The sequence below is a fragment of the Protopterus annectens genome, chromosome 1.part2 (assembly GCF_019279795.1).
Source record: "Protopterus annectens isolate FY-2018-M chromosome 1.part2, PAN1.0, whole genome shotgun sequence".
NCBI classification, from domain to species: domain Eukaryota; kingdom Metazoa; phylum Chordata; order Ceratodontiformes; family Protopteridae; genus Protopterus; species Protopterus annectens.
Genome location: NC_056727.1, coordinates 1,057,444,506 through 1,057,460,293, shown reverse-complemented (window position 1 = coordinate 1,057,460,293; position 15,788 = coordinate 1,057,444,506).

The window sequence follows — 15,788 nt, the reverse complement described above, 5'->3', positions numbered from 1 at the left end:
GAACTGTTTTACACCCCAAATGAGGTACGCCTCATAATGTCGTACACTTCACTGGTATGCTTTCGCCGCACCGACGGTTGAACACAATACCTACGTTGGCGCACGCCGTGGCGGCGTGTATCTCCGCACTCATATCCTATGGATATGACACGCACACATCTAGGGTTGCCACCTTTTCACATGCCCCAAGTGGGACATTTTTGTAGAAACGCCAGATTTTGCATGCCAACACATACCCACGGCCAGTACAAAGGACAGCAATTCAATTTTTTGCCAGAATACAAACTTGTAGCATTACAGTTGCTTATTCTGTTTATTATAATATTTAGATGTTTCTTCTACAAAATAACTGTTTTATGCAACTAATAAAGAAAATATAGGAAATAGTTTTGTCCTACAATCTCAAGACATTTGCCATTTTGTCAATGTTTTTGCAGGACACAACTGCCCACAGGGGGACTGTCCCTCACAACGGGACAGGTGGCAACCCTACACATATCCCGTTACTGTACCGTGGACTGGTGACCATCCCGACACGCTGGATATGTATTGATGCAGGTTAACATTTCCATGGCTGGCGTTACCTGCTCTGCCCACCCTCCAGGATGATCGGGTTGTCGGTCACTATGTTTACTATGTGGTGATTACGTGTCTTACTTATCTGTGAACTTGCATCCCTGGGTTCCATATTACCCTGTTGTACTTTATATCTGTGTATGCATATATTTCTACATGTGTACTTATATGTATTTCCGTATCTGTGTATGCACATGAGTACATATGTGGTCGACTTGCGGCGATAGTGGCAGCATACGGCTACGCCGTGTGCTGTAGAACCGGCGTGGGTTGAGGTGTTGGCGTTCCATGCTCTGCTGGCTATTGGGTGTGCAGTGTTTGGGCGGTGCCTTTGTTGGAGTCACACATACGTCCGCACATACGGTACACATTACGGGCGGACATGTTTGTGTGGCGCCCATTTTACTGTGTGTGCAGGTCAGGAGGTGTCAGTCCATGGGGCCTACACTGTCAACGTATGTGCTATGCGTTCCCTCTTTGCCAGGGCGTAGGCATATTGGGTACGCCTCTGTCTACCTACTGGGGCTGGCTCAGTGTGTCCATGGCGCTGAACGCCCTGTGCCTGTGCTTGTCCTGGCAGTTGTGGCGGGCTTGGTGGCCCTCCGGCATTATGTCCCTGCAGCAGCTGTTTCCGCAGAATCATATTGTGTAGCATACAACATACTATGAATATGTGGGCACTTGTGCCTGGAGAGTACTGCAAGGCTCCACCGGATGTATCCATGCACCGGAACCGTGATTTCAACATCCCGAACACACGCCTATGATTATTCTCGCTTGTGTGCCTCATTATGGCGTTCTTGCATGTGTGTGTGTGCATTTCTGATGGGTGTCATCAACCACGGCTCCAGTGCATAGCCAGCATCCCCACAAGGTGACCTTGTGTGATGTCCCCTGGCGAATACCTGATACAGCTGTGAGGCATGCCAGATATGGGAGTCGTGGTAGCTTCCAGGGCTGCCAGCACACACATCCATAATAATGCCCCGCGCATTGCACACGACCTGGCAATTGATGGAGGGGTATCCCTTGCGGTTTATGTAGCGCCTACCCTGCTCCCTGGGTGGTGACTTAATTTCTATGTGCGCACAGTCTATCGCACCCAGGACCTCCGGTATTGTGCCACACGGTGGAAGCGGCGATATTGCTAGCCAACTCCTCCTGAGATGTGGGGAAATTTATGTGCTCATGGGCATGTGGAACATGGCATCCAGGAACTGGTGTAGTACCCTGGATGCTGATGCCTGTGAGATGCCCATTATGTCCCGGTGGGCCTTTGAAAGGTACCTGTAGCCAGTATTCGCAAGCTCACACATACCTTTGTGTCCACTGGGATGGGCTCCCTCTGTTGTCTCTTGTTCTCAGGCGGCCGGCACAGCTCCAGTATTTGCTGTAAGGTGTCCCTGTCCACCCTGTAGCGCCCTACTATCTCCAAGTCTCGGAGCCCCTGGTAGGTCACCCTTGGTCTGAACACTCTCCTTCTCCTGTGAGGCCTACGGTAGTTGTCGGCACCACCCGCAACTCCGCCTGTCTCTGCCACATACGTATGCATCACGGCCACGGGGGTACCCAGCATATAGACATTAAAGGTTCCGCGCCAGTTTGCACCCTAGGGTGCGGCTTTTGCGAAATCGCTGTGTGTTGTGTGCATTCACATTTAATACTGTTGTGCTGTATACCCGGTGATGTCATTGGGTGTGTCTGTGCAGCCGTATCCATGGATTATTTCCGTGGTTTTACGGTTGCAACTGCAACGGTACTGCCTGTAGTGTTACATTACAGTTGCCTGCATTGCCTTCGCCTTGCATCTTACATTACTGCATCCTGCAGGCACATGGCATATGATGCATTTTATCTGCAGCCGCAGTTATGCTACCTCTGTACTTGGCTGTGCTATTTCGGTTCTTTGCTTTTTGCATTTCTACTACATCCCCTACTATCTTTGCACTCATATGCCTCCCCTTTCCCGTTATGCAGGAGTCTGCATGCAGAGTTATCAGCTGCCGGTGTTTGCCCTTCCTGCATTGATTGGTGTTGATTGCTCATTACGGCTCCATTTACACTGCTTCCGCATTTCCTCGTATTCTCCGCATTACCTTCCTATATCCGTGGTTGTTGACGGTGAGGCCGTCACATGACTGGTTTAGGGAACGTAGTCATCCTCGTGCACATGCATCTGTACGCCGCATTCTGTACTCTCAGCGCATCTATTTCCTAACACGCCAGTCCTGATGCTGTGATGTGCATTGTACAGCCCAGATTTGCTGACCTCCAATATCCTTCCGCCTACAGTGGCACAGCCCTCTGTGGTTGACATGTATCTCGTGTACGCCACTCGGTGTAGTACCGCTACGCCGTTGCTCCATCCTTACGCCGCCGCTTTTTGCGATTCACTATTATCTGCCTCATTTGCATGGAATTGACTACTAATACATGGTTACGGGCGAACACCGCCACCACTCCTTGACAACCATTGCGCTGGGGTTGAAGCTTTACATACATACTATGGTGTGTGGTGGCTGTGCAGCTGATGTGCGTTATACTGCTCTTTTAGGACATTGTCATATTATTTCATTGCTTTGCAACTTCTGTGCACATATCCCGGGGTCTGCTGTTCTTTTCTACGCGTGCCATTTATGTCATTTTTACATTTTGTGCATATTTTCTTTGGACATTCTCGGTGCCTTTCCACATTGGCATATTGCACCTATATGATACCTGACTTTGACAGCCTTCCATTACTCCTCCGGTATGTTTGGGTAAATGTAAACCGTTTTTTTTGGTTTACATTGCCGTGCCCTTACGCTACGCCTGCGCCACTTCGTGGATCGCTATTTGCCCTCATTTGCATGGTGCAATACCGCACACAGTGTGTTTTGCATACCTACGCCGGGGGCGGGGACGGTCCGGCGCACGCCGGTAGTGCACGTGGAATTCATTCATACCTGAATCGCTAAGCAGCCATATTTGGCGTTATAACGCCGACGCTATGCTGGCGCCTGGCGCAAGGTTCATGAATCCCAGGGACGCTTTCTAAAAAAGTTACATTTTCTAAGTAATGCTTATGTAGTTGTTTTTGCCATTCCATACATTTTTCCTCTAATTCTTTTGAATATTTTGTTGTAATTGTAGTTCTGCTGACGCAATTTGTGATTCTAATGTGGTTTTGGTATTATTATATTTTTTCTTAAACTTGGCATATTTTTGAATGATGACACCTCTAATAACTGCTTTTGCAGCTTCCCATTACTTGTAAGGTATTGGAGTACATTTGATTTCTTCATCTAATTGAGTAAGTATACTGTTTATCACTTTAGCTACTTCTTGTTTCTGAATAATTTTTGGGTTTAATGTCCACTTATTAAAATAAGATATGTTTTGGCTGAAATTTAGCAGGTTTATGAATATATAAATTTTAGAATGATCCGAGATAGATCTAGGTGAAATGTTGTATTTTAGCTTATATGACCGAAAGAACTGAGAGATTAGGAAGGCATCTATTCTAGAACAAGATTTATGAGACATAGAAAAGAAGGTATATATGAATATTGTTTTGTCATTTTGGAAATTCTCATATGGATCAAATAGCTCAAAAGTATTGTGTAATTCACTAAGAGCTATATTTATGATATGCGGTTGCTTGGTTTCTTTATTGGATCTATCTTTGTCAGGTTCCATTACTGTATTCCAATCTCATGATTAGGAAATTCAATAAGTAAGTTAAAGATTTCACAAATAAATGTTTGTTGGTTAGAGCAGGGACTATATATATATATATATATATATATATATATATATATATGTATATATATATATATATATATATATATATATATATATATATATATATATATATCTTTAGGAAAAGTAAAGGTTTATTTATGCTATGGAAATTTGAGGTAAACATAGCCCATCTACCATTCAAGTCAGTCTTCATGGAAACAATTTCCCCCTGATAGGCTTTGTTTATAATGATAGCAATCCCTCTGGAAGTAGAATTGTGTCCATCAGCTATTATATGCTTGACCCATTTACTTTTTCTCTCCCTGTCCCAGAGTTGTGAGATCAGGTGAGTTTCTTGAAGAAAGGTTATCATTGTTTTACTTTGATATATAATATGCATGACTAGATTCCGTTTACTTTTGTCTGAAATTCCCTTAATGTTCCATGAATCTAAAGATAAAGTGTAAAAATATTTCTTGATTAGTATTAATAAAGCACAATAAGCAATGTGATAATATAAATATATACTGTTGTGTATTAGTGTTATTTAGTATTTTCCACATAGTGACTTCTGTTCTCCTACCCCCCTTTGTGTGCCTAACCACCCATCCCTCTGTAATGTTAGATAAACAAAACTTCTAAAATCAAAGGATTTTTGTGGCTGCGTCTGGGTGTAAGTCTTATTGAGCAGAGGGATGTCAAAATTACCTACTATTTTCCAAATGTACACAACCATATGCATCAACTCTGCATAGCAGCCTCCCTATACCTATATTCAGAATCAATTTTAAATATCTTACTATTTTAAACCTATGTATTATATTAGTAAATGTAATCAAAATATTTTGGATAGCCTTATAACCAAACCAAAGGAATATACCAAAACTCCAAATAAGGTCCTTAATTCTTTTATACAAGCCCTGAAAGCCACCCCCAATATATATATATATATATATATATATATATATATATATATATATATATATATAAAATAAAACATCCCTGTGTCAATTTGTTTTTAAGCTATACCAAGTTATAAGGTGCATTTATAATTACATGCAAATGCCTGACTAATACAAACAAACTAAAGAAAAGAAAAAAAATACAATGCAGTATATTCATATGAGCTAGATCTATGAACACCAAAAGAGAAGAGAAAAAATACTAGGCTGGCATTATTAAACGGTACTGCTGCCACTCTAACAACAATATAATATTGTGTCTATCTTTCGCCTTCAATACATGTGTATTACAAATATCTAACTTTTAGTTTTATTTTCCTCTCTCTCTCTCTCTCTATATATATATATATATATATATATATATATATATATATACATATATATATACACGCATTTTGCTTAGTATTACAGTCTAATAAAGATAAAGATAATAAATAAATAAATAAATAAATAAATAAAAATGCCTCAACTGTATATATAAATTCTACAATATCTTGTAAACTCTGTTCACTTTTCCTAGAGAAAAAAAATAATAAAACAAGTACACATTCCTGTTGCATATTTTACCTTAAGGCATTCATCAAATAAATCATATTAGTTTTTGGTACAATACCAACATCATATCATCATAAATGTAATTTTGCCACAGTATATATGAGTATGCAGCTGCTTTTTACTTTGCCTTTTACATCTAATATAATAATTTTCAGTCTTTGCATTATGTATATCTCATAGCTTTGTATAAACATGAGTATAGGAAGGTTTCACCTAATAACTGAGATTAAGAGAAAAAACATGTTATATTCCACCTAATCATCAGTTTAAAAAGTTCAAGCACATTATTTGAAATAATATTCTGCATTGCCCCTTTAAAATAACTGCATTAACTTCAACATTCTCTATCATAGAGAGTAACTAAACATCAGCCTATCTGCTTACATTCTGCTGCACAGATTCTGTCAGTATGCTTGGCAAATAGTCTAATGTCCTTTTTCAGTGTTGTAATGTCTTGTTTACATTAGATCCATTCCCAGTAATGCACTGGGGCTCCTAGGTTATTTAGATGATGAAATGAGTTGAAAGGTGAAAGGTTGCTGCAAACACATTGTAGCTGCATGGAATTGTGGGTAATGGGACATTACCATGCTAACAGACCTATTGACCTACTCAGCAAAGTGGAAAAAAAACATATTTAAGTATTTACCTCAAAACAAGGTCGAAATATGCAGGATTCAGCCTAAAACAGAAGATTATATCATTCAAATGCTTCAGCAAAGGTGGATTGTCTTTTTTCAAGCTGGATTCACATTGTAGAGATGGAGAAATGTGTTTTTTGCTTCTTCTGGTATCTATTGATATTTTTTAATTGTTATGGTGAAATACTAATGTTGCAGGATATTTCATCTGAAAGTGGATGTTTTTTTCAATAAGGTAAGCACAGTATTTATTAAGTTTCTGACTATTTTGCTTTATTTCAAGAGAAAGATCTTGGCTTATTGTGATTTTGTGTCCTCTCCATGTGATTGCTTTCTTGGTTTTATATGCAGATAATATTGATTGTACATGAGCTGAATTAAGGATCTGGACATACACTTGTCTTGGTAAGTCCAAGTCTTTTGAGCGTCTTATGGATCTGTGAGCTCTTTCAATTGTTATGTCCTCCAAAAGCTCTTTATCCTGCAGTATCGTGCTTAGTATTTCTTTTATAACTGTGTTTATTTGAATGGTTTCAACTGATTCTGGTATTCCTCTGATAATGAGATTATTTTGTCTGTTTCTTGCTTCTATGTCCAGAACTTTTTGTTGCAATTCTATAATACTTTTTGCACTAGCCTGTATTGATTTCTGCATCTCTTGTATTTTTAGTTCATTGTCCATGATTTTGCTTCATTTTGTTCTAATCTGAACATAATTTGATCCATGCTTGGGCTGAAAGTACTTAGTTTGTGTGTAAATCTTTGGATTTTTTGTTGCAGTGGTTGTAATGCCATTTAAGGTCTTCCAATGTTAATGCTTGTTCTTGCTTCGATCTAAGGGCAAGTTTAGTCATTTCTGGCTGAGTTTTATTTGTTTTTAGCCTTTTTGACGCAGTATCTTTTTCTGGTGTAACTATATTTGATAGTTTAGATTTGGTAGTTACTGCATCCAAGCGCTCTGGTAAATTTTCCATTTCCAACATTGATTTAACTGTTTTTCAGATAAAATATGTTCAGCTAGATAAAGTTGCAGAAGGTTGATTTTATTCTGGCAATTTTATATTAAAACAAGCCGTCTTTTTCTTCTCTTTTTCACTCAGACCTGCTTATCTTGAAGTGTCCCCACCATGCGGTTCAGGAATCTGTTTGCAGTGAGTAATATTTTTCTTGCAAAAAAGGTCATCCAACGTAAAATACAGCTGGAATAATTTAGTAGCTTGCTTGTTGCCTTTTTTTTCTGTTGAAAATTTGCTATTTACCTCAGGATGTGCAGGCAAAAGGTTAGATATTGTTGAAAGTTAAGGGAGCTACGCAGCTAAAGTGCTCACTGGCCATCCACCATTTTAGAATCTCCACACTGGCATTTATAATGACTTGGTAGTCAGAGGTACGCACTATGACAAATGCTGTTGCACATTTGATGTAAATCATTAAAATGCCAAAAGGAACTTATTTCTTCATATTAGGAATGAAACTAGAACTCTAAATGGAACCCATTACCTATATAATTATCATATGCTCCACTCTCAAATTGAGTTTGTTCTTTTCCATTCTCTAACAGGCGATTTTTCTTCCCACATATCTTTACATCCTGTAGAAAATAATTTTTAGTTAAGCTATTCCAACTAAAAGACAACTTAATTTTTTTTGCATTTTCCAACAGCTTTTAAGAAGTGTTTATATCTGTTCAACATTGCCATTTGTTTATTTTTCTTATTGTTTAGTTAGACTTCATTCTGGCATCATTATTTCATTTCTGCTTATTGTCTAATATTAGAAATTATTTAAAGATCTTAAAATGAAGCTCTTTTTTAATATCAGCTTTTTATGTTTTAGTTTTCCTGGTTTAGTTCAATGCAATATTTATCTATAACTTGAGCGCACTGCTTAAAAACAGTCTTTCATATATCTGATAACGTAGCCCAAGATACTGGTGAATCATCTTCCTTTTTCTATATTCAATGCCTGTCAGCTATTATATCCTACCATAATTTTTCCCATTCATTCCTTTCTAATAGCGGCAGATTCTGTCTTAGCTGTGATTATCATCCAGGCAGCCATTAGGGTATTTCCATTTTCTGATATTAACCTGTACACCACCCTGATTGTTAAAGTGAGAGTGCTTGCAAATGTGAGACCATACAGTAACTTCTCTAAGACTATGCATTCCAGAGTAAACCCCATCAAGAATAGACCATGGGTATTGCTTAGTGAATCTAAGTGCAGGCCCCCAACCCACAGTCTTTGTTTGTTGTACATTACTTTAGTGGGTGCTGACATAGCAACACGTCCTATACCTCATGACTGGTGTAGTGACATTGGCCACTCAATCCCACCCCACACTACCTACTGCTCCAGTACCTGGGTTACCAGTCAATCCTGAGACACAATCATGTCTTTATTCCTATCTGCCACAGTGCTGATCCACTTTTATGGTCTTTTATGAACAGCATAAATTTCAAATCCTGAATTATTCAAAATCTTGTCTGTGCAGATTTTTTCAGGATTGTACTTGGATAGTGAAAATTACTACAAACGATTCACTGGAACTTATATTTAGAATCAGATTCTGATTAAAAGAAAAAAATATGAAATAAGTTTAAGAATCAAGATCTGTTGATTTAGGACAAGCCATTATACTTCAGTTTTCAACATTCTCTACATTACATATGGCAGTACAAGAATTTCTGACCCACAGCCTTAATCACCTTTTAAATGTGACGATGTTAAGCTTGTGCTAACAAAAACAGACTCCTGGATCACTCTGTCATCCCTGCTCTTGGCCGGTGTCCAGCCTAGCTAGCTGGTTGTAGTGCCACTTTATACACATAGCTATTATCTACCAATTGTAGTATTGGTGATGCTTCTGTATAGGCTATGGTTTGCACAGATAGGTTATATGCTATTTAGTCATCGCTTTACCATTTTTAAATTAAAAAAATGTGCAATATTCACTTAATATTGCAGCTTTTTAATCACCATTAAACATAAAAAAATGTACATTAATTGTTAAAAGTCTTTGGGGAATATTATCCCCCAAAATCTCAAATACTTTAGTGATTGTGCAAATTAGTGATAACAAGTTCACATATTCATTATGTTTAAATTTTTCTGACTTGAGCACTTGTGTTTTGAAAAAAGAATTGTCTCCATTCTTTGACAGATAAATTTTGTGATTATTGATTTGTTAAATGTATACTGTTTTTCAAATTCAGGGTCTACAGTCCATAAAGATAGTCGATATTTTCTAAAAAATCATGATGAGTATAATCATTTTGACTGTGTCTTTGATCCTAGCCATGTTGTCATGTGTTTGAGACATGGATGTCAAGATCTGTAAAGATATCTGGTATTTTATACACAATCACTTTGAATATAAACATTGCAGTTGTGCCTCTGATCTTAGCCATGTTGTTATGAATTTGGAATATGGATATCAAGAAATTTGTTTCAAGAGTAAAACAAGGGTGAATCTTGCCATTCTTGCCAAGAACACATAACAAATGAGTTATTATGAAAGCTTACATCATAATCCTTTACAGTACATTACCCTTTAGGTGGCCTGATGTACTATTAGTTGCAGGAAAAAGAGCACAAGAGTTCTGGACATAAAGTACTTTGCAGCTTAGAAAGCTCTAATACACCTGACAATGCCTCAAAGACAGAATCAGTTATGAAGGACACGTTTAATCCAGTATAAAGTAGAAATACACCTCATGATGCCATACATAAGAAAGTAGTGTGGCAATTGGCAATGACTTATAGCTTCTAAATCTGATTTAGTTTCTAGATACTGTTCAGTGGTGGCCATTGTTTATGCTGTAGCATAAGACCACAGCTTTGGAGTGGGGGAAGATGCTATAATAAAGTGTTTTGTCTGTTCTTATACTACAGAAAGGTGCTTAGCAAAATTGCCATTTTGTGAATTTGGGATGTAATTGTAGTGGCCCACAATAGTTTATACAGCACAATTTATTTAATAATAAAATATCTTTTGAAACTATTTTCTGCTATACACATGAACCTATAGCTTTCTTAACCATTTTTCATAAAAAGCACATAATGTGCTCTCATGTGTGTCCACAAAGCTTCCTTATTGCTTGTCATGCTGCAAGTTATTTTTCATCATTTTCTGTCACATTCAATTGCTTTCTGCAATCATAGACAACTTGTCAATGAGTTAAGCAGCATGGTCTCCAGCTTGTTATGTGTTTGTACAATATAGCATTGCACTGTAATCACTTGATATGTCAAGTCAGCGATGCTCTACATCTCTGTAAAAGTACTCTACATACTATGCATATGCACATGCACTTTCAGAACAAGCACTACATGTTGTATTATAAAGTTTCATAAATGTTTAAGCCAGGACTGTTCCCTGTACTATTAATGAACAGAGGCAGCTCCTAAATGCTTTATTCCATGCATGTATCCTCTGAAGTTGTCTACGGCATAATCCCATTTTTTTCTCATAAAGGTAATATATAATTATTGATCATGGGATGGGTAAGGACAGTTTCTATAAGTACATGGTGTTCATTGGTTAGGGCACAAAAAGGGAAACTTGCTAGGCTTAAAAGGGCCCTCAAGGGCTACTATTTACTTATGAACTTAAAAGATGGTGCAGCTCTAATCTCAACATTAGGAGAGAAAGACAGCAGTTGCAAAATGCAATAGTTTAGGGGAAAGAGTGCAGTGAGTGCATCACTGGGAGGAGACTATGCTGAAGAAAAGAACAATACTGACAAATAGCTTTATTGAACAGAATGCAGACAGCTAAGAAGTGTACAGCAGGCAAAGATACTGAGACTGATCCTGAGTAGGTCATTTGTTAGGGATAAAATGTAAACCTAGATAGCATTTCTTGCTACAGAATGTCTACATCATTATAAGAGAATAATAGTCAAAAGATGAAATTGCAAAGGCTTTAGGAAAAGGAGAGACTGAGAAAGTTGAATCAGGATCAGGCAAGTACTGAGCAGTGCACAAAATAGTTAGTGGTGGATTAGAATAATGCAAAAAACGAAAATGACTTTTTTGTCATTTTCTTGAATTACTATATGGCAGGGAAGAAACACTGTGCAGGAGACAGAGTACCAGTGATGCTGAACTAGATTGACAGGACTAATGATGGAGAGAAGATCATAAGTCCATTGGGCTAGACTGCATCTGAGAACCAGGCACAATTAGTATGTATCACCTGGGCAAGTAAGGGGACAGAAAGGTAAGATGAGGTTTTGATAAGTGCAGCGCAGATAATTCAGAAGACTGTACTGTGTGCAGTATGAGAAGAGTCAAAACAAGAACTACAGGGATTTCTCAAGAGGTAATATGAATAATAGGGCATGACAGCTTCCAACAAATACATTAAAGGAGAGGTAAGGCTGAAAAAATAATATGCAAGAAAATAGGAAGTCATCTGAAATCAGAGGCAGAATTTAAAGGTCTATCCTTAGAACCAAAGAAAATCAGGTATCTGCCAAAGGCAGTTTTAATATCTGAAGTAGTCTGATAAGGAAAGAAGTCAGAGGTGGTGTACAAAAGATGTTAGAGAAACTGCCCAAACTAGTAATGGTACCACCTGTTGCTGCACATGGGGGAACATGCATAGATGTAGGGGATGTAGGAAAACCTTAGGGTAAATGAAGGGCTCTAGTCACTGGACCCTACCCAGCCTGGTTTTGTCAAGGGCAGGTCATGCCTACTCAACCTAGCAGGCTTCTTTGAAAAGGTCACCAAATAAATGGCTGAGGGCAAAATGGGTCACACTACCTACCTAGGCATGGTCAAGGCATTTGACACAGTACAATACTCGGGCAGTGCTAATAAACTCAAGAGGTTAGGTATAAACCCTTATGTCACCCAGTGGATAGCCAGCTAGCTCACAGACAGGACACAGGAAGTTAGAACTTGTAACTCCACCTTTTCAAAGAAGCCAGTCACCAGCAGTGTTCCTCAGAGATCAGTCCTAGGACTGCTCCTTTTTGACATGTACTTCTCTGAAGTCAAAGAGAACATCAAGGGTCAATATTTGATGACATTTGCAGACAAATGCAAATTAGTAGTAGTCACAGAATCCCACACTGACCGCATATGCAAAAAATGGGAAAAAGGAGTTGTGGAGAGATGGATGGATGAAATCCCCCATTGACATGAGTGTTCTTCAGGAAGGCTGATACAGACAAATAACTGGTGTTAGAGCCATGAAATAAAACTAAATGCCAAGAAACATATAATAGTATCCTCTGGGAAGTAATCCACCCTGGTAACTATCATATTGAATAACACACCCCTACGATTTGACCCAGGAGTCAGGAGGAACTTGGGGATACATGTAGACAGTAATCTAGCCTTTTATCATCACTTGTTTTCACTAATATAGTTGCGCAACTTATAATCAAAAGTATGGAATCTTGGTCCAAGGTCATTATTCCACTGTATTCAACATTTGTCAGACCTGTCATTGAGTACAGTGTCCCCTTTTGTATGTACCTAAATAGGCACATCCAGCAATTGGAACATCCACAAAGATTCCTCACTAAAAGAATATATCACATAAGTAAACATGTCCTATGCAGACTATATCAAAGCCCTACCCCTGCATTCTGTCTCTTACAAGCTGTTGAGGAGAGATCAATGCTTGGCATATAATACATTGTCATACCCCACCCTGATAGACCTCCTGCATATCCACAAACTAAAAACTTGAGAATTATCTGTTCTAAAGACTTAAACATTACCTGTGATATAAACAGAACATGGTAGAGAGACAGGTATGTATCACAAATACTACTCCATCTCTGGAACACGCTCTTCATCCACATGAAACAGAGTTTCTTCCTAACCTATTTCATGTGTAACTTAAACAAGTGGATGAGGGGACAGGAAATTCATCCCTGGTTTGCCTCCTATGTCTCTAGCTTGTAAATAGTTTAACTCCAAGGCCTATGCTTATAAAGTTTCATCTCCCAAGCCCATGTTTACACTTATCAAGGGTAACAGAACATGTTAGAGATTTGGGATGCATGACTAAGCTTAAAAAGGTCCTAGTGGTCATTAATCTAGCAAACACCCATGAACCAGATCTGAGGATTAGATTCATAAATGTGAGCACAAAGCACCAACATCACTGCCTGGATGATGCCTTCTTAAAGGCTTGAAGGTTGGCAGACATGAGGGTAAAAATGATATCTATTAATAGAAATATCAACGTTGTATCACCCTACCATAACCACAGTAGGTCACAATGTCTTATTTACTGTAATGTATAATACATTCCTTAATTAATTGTTAATAACAAAAATCTGCCATGAACATGTGGAAGACTAGCAAAGTGGAATAGAGTCAACCAAAATGTATGTTTGGAACTTTAACTTGAGTTCTTAGTGTTAAAGTGTCTTTCTTCTTAAGCTTATAAATATGTGACTTCGGTCAAATGCAAATATTATGTCAAGAATAAAACTTCTAAAGGATTTGTCAGCTTTTACATCTGAAAAGTTTTCATAGTTTACTTTGTGCAGCCCTAACTCTTTGCCTTCTGTCATGCATTTTAGTATTTATTTATTTATTTGTCATCTGTTAACCAGTTAGTCCATCTGAGCCAAAGGACAATTTTCATTGGCTACCCAAGGAGAAAAGCTCTAAAATATGCAAAAAATTATATAAATTCAAAACTGTATGAGAGTAACAGATAACATAATTTCAAATTTGTACAAATTAAAAAAAGTACATACATTCAGGACTGTACAAATAAAAGATTAACAGCTGCATAAAAAAGTTTATACAAGATGAAACGTCATGTAAATAAAGAGCAAAGATAAACATGAGTAGGTAACAGATGAAATACCTATGGAGAGTAACGATAAAAAGTAAATATTCACAATGGCATTACATTCCCTGGGATTCAGAAGCTCGGCGTAAGGATGGTTTTAGCCTTGTGCCGAGCGTACTCACTACAGAGGGCGCAGCAGCACCATATGAATATGTATAAGGGCGCGCCACCACAAACTTGACGTGCACAGGAAACGTGTGCGAGTGCAGGGGGCTTGTACAACTGCTCTATGGAGGCATGAACATGTCCCGACACTTGCAAAACCTACTATGCCTACTAGTAGAGCCCACCCCTAATAGTAAGTCAGTAATTCAGTGTCCATGGATACCAAAATGTATGCTAAGCATACAAGAGTGTCCACGAACAGTGAAATAAACTCATAGTAGTAAACACACAAGCACATAGTGGAATGTTGAGCCCTGTCCCTAGAACTTTCACATTAGATTCCCTGTCCATGTGTCCCTATTGTACATTCGAATTGCTGCAATATCGAAGGTGTAAGCAAAGTGCAGCATTTCTGCACGTTGCTGCCCTCTGCTGAGCGTAGCTTACACATCATATTCATTCAAATAGAGAAAACCATGCAGAATCAACGTAAGTGGCAATAGTGTAGTGTTCAGAGCATCTGCCTAACAAACAGGCATTCATAGTTCAAGCCCAACAATAGCACATATAATTTTCCATGTGAAATGAATGTCATTTTGCCGTAAAACCAACATAAGAGTATCTCATGAGATATTTAACTTAAATATCATTCAAGCAAAGTGGCACTGTCATAATGTATAAGGCACTAGTAAGCAAATGTAAGCACAAATAAGCAGCAGTAAACACATATAAGTACCAGTAAGCAAGTCTGAGTGCACATGTGCGGGTCTAAGCAGTGCCCAGCATAGGAAATGTTTATAAGTATATACAGATATATATATATATATATATATATATATATATATATATATATATATATATATATATATTTACAGAGATATATAATATATATATATATATATATATATATATATATATACATATATATATATATATAGGTTTACTATCATAATTACGAAAATAAAAAAAAAAGTGTACTTATTAGCAAAGTGTTTCACCGAAAGTACACAATTCTGAACAATCCCAATGTCGGAAAACAGCTGTTAATGTCGAAAATGTCGTTCACGACATTTTTGACACTTAACAGCAATCCACCCCTTCTGTTAACTCCCTAACTAGCTAGCCTAAAATCACGTTTATGCAGGCGAGGTAAGCCCCCCTGCACCCCCTGTGGGGTGCTGCGCACCCCCACACTCCCCTAACTTAATATTCCAACTCCGAGATCGCACTACAGTGAGGAAAGGGATGTATTTCCCTAACCGCACTGTACCGCGATCCCTTTACATGAGTGAATGTTATAATTGCGAATGCACACTCCATTCGCAATTATACCATTCGATCACATAACCTGACAAAATATAAAGTATTCGAACAACTGTTGTTCGAATACTTCAT